Raw genomic sequence first — 6,841 nt, forward strand, 5'->3', positions numbered from 1 at the left:
TGAGAAGAGAGAGAAGTTAGAGGTGACTGTAGGAAAAGCGTGGGGACACTGCTCGATGGAATCATCAGCATCAACATGGACTTGCCTGGGGGGTTGCTTAGTCCAAGGGACAAGTACAAAGTAGAGGGTGAATCAGTATTACTCTCAGTTCAAACACCCAGATCTGTGGGTTGAAAACACTACCTCCTGATTCCTCTGGGAGGGGTTCTTTTGCCTTGGAGCAGCTATTACAAGCAAATCTCCAGTTCCTTTCCATCCGAAATGCTTCTCAAGCAATGACCAGAGACTAGGGAAACCTGCTGGGTAGTGGGCAAGCAAAACAGGACCATCTACTGAGCCGCAGCAGCCTGTAGGGAGGCAAGTTCAGCTGAGTAACATAGATACTGTCTTGGATTCTCTGCTGCTGCCCAGTTGTGGGAGAATCCATGATCAGTTCTGACTCCAATCAGGCATGACTCTTCTCTCCAAGAGCATTTTCAAAGTCGCTGTCTTCACTGTAACATGACAAACAGCCGCACACCCAGAGACAGGTTAGGGAGTACTCAACTTAGACACTGACAGGCAGAACCACTGCACCAAGCAAACAAGGGAGAAGGAGCCATTCCCTGGTTAATAATTATGATAGGAAGACAGCCTCTTGGTGTAAACCTTAGAGAAATCAGCCCTCACTAGCAACGTGGTGACAAAGATGACACTTTTTAAAAACTTAAAACAAATGCCAAAAAAGAAAGGAGCTTAGGGGCCTAGTTTAAGAGACCTGATATTCCCCAAAGGACCATATGGGACATGGAAAAGGGAACCAGCAGAAGGTCTTCCATAACACTTAACAGAACTGAAATTAGATAATGATGTGATTCTTTGCTTAATGTCTTTCTCTACCACTAAAATTTCAGCTCCATGAAGTTAGAGACCTTCTTTGTTTTGTTCAACTTGTTAAATACCTGGCATATAACACATGGTTTTGTATATTGTAGGTATTTTTTCCATACTTAATTTAAAAAAGGAAAACGGAGTTCTGGGAGAGGATGAAGACAGAGCTCATCATCTCTCTTCTAGCGTTGATTGTAACTAAATGTGGTTACGTTATACAGTGATCACTATGTAATCTGCATTCCAGAATCACTGATGGTTCTGGTTTCCAGGTGTTCCCACTGCCCACTTCCTGGGCATCCAGCTTAACCCATCATGGCGACTAGAGCCTGTAATGGATCAGAGGACTCATCGACCATCTTCTACCTCATGGGCATCCCTTCTCTGCCCAAATACCTCTTCCTTCCTATCTTCTTCATTGTTCTCCTCCTCTACCTGCTCATCCTGCTGGAAAATGCCCTGATCCTGGTGTCTGTGGTGGCAGAGCCCAGCCTGCACAAACCCATGTACTTCTTCCTGATCAACCTCTCAGCCCCGGACATACTTTTCACCACAACCACCATCCCCAGGATGCTGTCCCTATTCTTGCTTGGGGACCACAGTCTCAGCTTCCCTGCCTGCTTCCTGCAGATGTACCTTTTCCACAGCTTCTCCTGCTCTGAAGCCTTCGTCCTGGTGGTCATGGCCTGTGACCGCTATGTGGCTATCTGCCGCCCCCTGCACTACCCTGTCCTCATGACCCCACAGACCAATGCTGCACTGGCAGCCAGTGCCCAGCTCACTGCCCTCCTTCTGCCCATACCAGCAGTGGTGCAGACCTTCCACATGGCTTTTGACAACACTGCTCACATCTACCACTGCTTCTGTGACCACTTGGCTGCGGTCCAGGCCTCCTGCTCTGACACCACACCCCAGACCTTCATGGGCTTCTGCATCACCATGGTGGTGTCCTTTCTTCCCCTTTTCCTGGTGCTTCTCTGCTATGCCTACATCCTGGCCTCAGTGCTTTGCATCAGCTCCCGGAAAGGACGCTCGAAAGCCTTCTCCACCTGCAGCTCCCACCTCCTGGTTGTTGGCACCTACTTCTCATCCATTGCCATAGCCTAAGTGGCCTACAGGGCTAACCTACTCTTGACTTCCAAGTCGTGAGCAACGTGGACATGCTACTCTCACACCTGTCCTCAGCCCTCTCATCTACACGCTGAGGAACAAGGATGTCAAAGCAGCAATCACCAAAATGGCATGTCCCCAGGACACAAAGAAAGGTGGGAAAACCTGATTCATAGGTGAACTTTTTTTTCTCACCAACACCAATAACAATAGAGGGAAAGTGGACAATTCAGATAGCCAGATAGTTAGAACAATAATTCTCAAAATATAGTCCTAGGTATTCTTCCATCATAATAAAATAATGATTGGACTTCTCTGGTGGTGCAGTGGTTAAGCATCAGCCTGCTAATGCAGGGGACATGGATTTGAGCCCTGGTCTGGGAAGATCCCACATGCTGTGGAGCAACTAAGCCCATATGCCACAACTACTGAGCCTGCGCTCTAGAGCCCGCGACCCACAACTACTGAGCCCACGCGCCTAGAGCCCGTGCTCTGCAACAAAGAGAAGCCACCGCAACGAGAAGCCTGTGCACCGCAATGAAGTGTAGCCCCTGCTCGCTGCAACTAGAGAAAGCCCACGTGCAGCAACGAAGACCCAATGCAGCCAAAAATAAACAAATAAATAAATTAATTTATTAAAAATTTATAAAATTATTTTCTTTCCTTAATTCACACACAAAATGGATTGGAGTTTTCTATTCAATTTTTAAGCTGTGAATCTCAAATTTCACAAGACTGTGAGTACTTCCTACCCATTGTGGTCACATTTCCATTAATTCAAACAATTTTGATTCTCAAGAGACTTAAGTATTTGATTAGAAAGAAATTCAGTCTTTCCCTTGTATCTCTTCTTCTAATATTTCTAAATGTCCCCAGAATTGCTGACACACAGATATGAATCAGCTTTGCCCTTTTTGCTGGAGTAGTAACTTAGAAACCCCCTTCAAGGAAAAAGTCTGAAACTGCTACCATCTCAATCCTTGTTGCCTGAAAATTCACTGCCACTACCAATATGTCAATACCAGTTATACAGGAAAGTACCTCTGGTGTCTAGGCCTTCATAGTGTCCGAAAAGTAGAGCATGCCCTTCTTCTAGTGTATGCTTAGGCAAGAAGTGCTCCGTATCAAAACTGTGTGGGCACAAAAACATTACAATTCTTTTAATTCTAAGCCACACCATAGTTTTTCCATCCATGACAATGGGGAGCTAAGTAGAAAACTTTCCCCTTATTCGTAGTATGCTGTGTCCAAGACCTGCACTCTTTCTCAAAATACAGCCCTAGGTATTCTTCCTGGCCTTAGAAGCCAGCCCAAGCTCTTTATTCCCTTCTCTTATGCCAAATTTCCTCTTGAAGGATGTTTTCACCTACAGCCTCACCTGCTAATTGGCACAGTCTCTCTGTATTTTCCAATTTAAAAAAGTAGTTTCAAATTTTGTGCATCAAATGACACTAGCAAGAGAGTAAAAAGACAACCCACAATGGGGGCAAATATTTGCAAATTAAGGGATTACTATCCAGAATATATAAAGAACTCCTACCACTCAAAGCAGCAACAACAAAAAAACCCAATTTAGAAAATGAGCAAAAGATTTGAATAGACATTTATCTGAAGAAGATATACAAATGGCAAATAAGCCCATGAAAAGATGCTCAACGCTACCAGCCATCAGGCAAATCAAAACCATAATGAGATAGCACTTCTGACCCATTAGGATGGTTATTATCAAAAAATGGAAAATAACAATTGTTAGTGAGGATGTGGAGCAGTTGAAAACCCTGAAACAATGGTGCAGACACTGTGGAAAACAATATGGTTGTTCCTCAAAAAATTAAATATAGAATTACCAAATGATCCATCAATTCCATTTCTGGGTATATATCCAAAAGAATTGAAAGCAGAGTCCTAAGAGACATTTGTTCGCCTATGTTCATAGCAGCGTTATTCACAGTAGCCAAAAGATGGAAACAACCCAAATGTCCATTGACAGATGAACGGATAAACATATACATGTAGTGGAATATAATTCAGCCTTAAAAAGGAATGAAATTCTGATTCATGCTACAACATGGATAAACCTTGAAGACATTATACTAAGTGAAGTAAGCCAAACACAAAAGGACAAATATTGTGTGATTCCACTTATATGAGGTACTTGGCAGAGTCAAATCATAGAAATGGAAAGTTAAAAAAAAAAAAAAAAAGTTACCAGGTGAGGAGGGGAAAGGGAGAGCTATTGTTTTCTGCATATGTAGTTCTGTCTGGGATGATGAAAAAGTTCTGGAAATGTACAGTGGTGATGGTTGCACAACATTGTGAATGGACTGAATGTCACTCTATTGTACATTTTAAAATGGTTTAAAAGGTAAATTTTATGTTATGTGTATTTTACCACAATAAAAAATATTTTAACAAATAGCTTCAAATCAGGCCATAGGTCACAGGTCCCTGAGCAGCCTAGGGGCTGGCTGCCATTTTGTCAGATGCCCGCCTCTGGACTGATGGATTAGCTGTGGCCAGAGGAAGCTCGATGGAGTTCAATCACATGGTTAGACAGGGACACAAGAATTAGTGGAGCAGTTTGCCTTAAGTGGGATGGGGGGAAGCGGAGTAAAGATGGTGGTGTGGGAAGACGTGGAGTTAGCATCTCCCAACTAGGGCACCTGCCGGCTGCTGGTGGGGGACTCTGATGCCCAAGGAGATGGAAGGAACCCCAAGGTGAACTGGTAGGACGTAGGGGGACTGAGGGGGGAGGAGAACTGGAGGTCAGACAGGATTGGCACCCCTGAGGCCGGGGAGATCAGGAGAGGCAGGCGGGAGGGCCCCTCCCACTCAAGCCCAGGAAGCTTGCTGGGCTCCCAGGTGAGGTCCCCTGCCCTCTGAGACCACAGGTGGGGGGCACACCTGGGCCCCTTCTGTTCCTTGAGCCTAAGCCCCACCCCCCACAGCCCCCAGGGCCTTTTCCGGCCCAGTGGGTCTTGAGCATTGACCCCACCCACCACCCAAATCTCGCCTTTACTTAGGCCCTGCCCTCCACAGCCAAAGCCTTCTCCCCCCCACCTTTTTTTCCCTCTTCCTCTTTTTTACTATTGTGGTACTGATGTACATTCCAGTTGTTGATTCATCTATATTTTTATATTCTTCCTAACATATCTGTTAGTTTCCTAGTCTAATTTTATTTTTTCCTTTTTTCCTTTTTTTTTTTTTGCTGCCCCAGGCAGCTTGTGGGATCTTGGTTCACAAGTCCGGGGTTGGGCCAAAGCTCCTGCAGTGGCAGCTCCAAGTCCAAACCACTGGACTAACAGAGAACCACAGACCCCAGGGAATATTCATCGGAGTGAGGTCTCATGGAGTTCCTCATCTCAGCACCAAGATCCAGCTCTACCCAATAGCCTACAAACCCCAGTGTTGGAAGACTCAGGTCTTCCTTGTGTAAAACAGGAACACAATCCCAATCAATATAAAAAAAAGAGACGACAAAAAAATATGTCATACATGAAGGAGCAAGATAAAAACCTAAAAGACTGAATAAATGAAGATGAAATAGGCAATCTACCTGAAAAAGAATTCAGAGTAATGATAGTAAAGATGATCCAGAGTCTTGGAAATAGAATGGAGGCATGGATTGAGAAAATACAAGAAATGTTTAACAAAGATCTAGAAGAAATAAAGAACAAACAAACAGAGATGAACAACACAATAACTGAAATGAAAAATACACTAGAAGGAATCAATAACAGAATAACTGAGGTAGAAGAAGGAATAAATGGGCTGGAAGACAAAATGTTGGAAATAACTGCCAAGGAGCAGAATAAAGAAAAAAGAATGAAAAGAATTGAAGACAATCTCAGAGACCTCTGGGACAACTCTAAATGCACCAACATTCGAATTATAGGGGTCCCAGAAGAAGAATAGAAAAAGAAAGGGTCTGAGAAAATATTTGAAGAGATTATAGTTGAAAAATTCCCTAACATGGGAAGGGAAATAGCCACCCAAGTCCAGGAAGCACAGAGAGTCCCATACAGGATAAACCCTAGGAAAAACACACCAAGACACATATTAATCAAACTAACAAAAATTAAATTCAAAGAAAAAAAATTAAAAGCAGCAAGGGAAAAACAAAAAGTAACATACAAAGGAATCCCCGTAAGGTTATCAGCTGATTTTTCAGTGGAAACTCTGCAGGCCAGAAGGGAGTGGCAGGGTATACTTAAAGTGTTGAAAGAAAAAAACCTACAACCAAGATTACTCTACCCAGAAAGGATCTCATTCAGATTAGATGGAGAAGGCAAAAGCTTTTCAGACAAGCAAAAGCTAAGAGAATTCAGCATCACCAAACCAGCTTTACAACAAATGCTAAAGAAACTTCTCTAAGTGGGAAACACAAGAGAAGAAAAAGACCCACAAAAACAAACCCCAAACAATTAAGAAAATGGTAATAGGAACATGCATATCGATAATAACCTTGAATATAAATGGATTAAATGCTCCAACCAAAAGACACAGACTGGCTGAGTGGATACAAAAACAAGACCCATATATATGCTGTCTACAAGAGATCCACTTCAGACCTAGGGACACATACAGATTGAAAGTGAAGGGATGGAAAAAGATATTCCATGAAAATGGAAATCAAAAGAAAGCTGGAGTAACAATACTCATATCAGATAAAATAGACTTTAAAATAAAGACTGGTGCAAGAGATAAGGAGGGACTCTACATAATGATCAAGGGATCAATCCAAGAAGAAGATATAACAATTATAAATGTTTATGCACCCAACATAGGAGCACCTCAATACATAAGGCAAATGCTAACAACCATGAAAGGAGAAATCGACAGTAACACAATAATAATAGGG

The 6,841-nt window shown here is 43.0% G+C and overlaps 1 pseudogene; it reads left to right on the forward strand.

Annotated features, from left to right (window-relative positions):
* The first annotated feature begins 1,185 nt into the window (after nucleotides 1–1,185).
* Nucleotides 1,186–2,149, forward strand: LOC118899512 (annotated as a pseudogene).
* The last annotated feature ends 4,692 nt before the right edge of the window (nucleotides 2,150–6,841 follow it).

This window comes from Balaenoptera musculus, chromosome 8 (genome assembly GCF_009873245.2).
Source record: "Balaenoptera musculus isolate JJ_BM4_2016_0621 chromosome 8, mBalMus1.pri.v3, whole genome shotgun sequence".
Taxonomy (NCBI): Eukaryota; Metazoa; Chordata; class Mammalia; order Artiodactyla; family Balaenopteridae; genus Balaenoptera; species Balaenoptera musculus.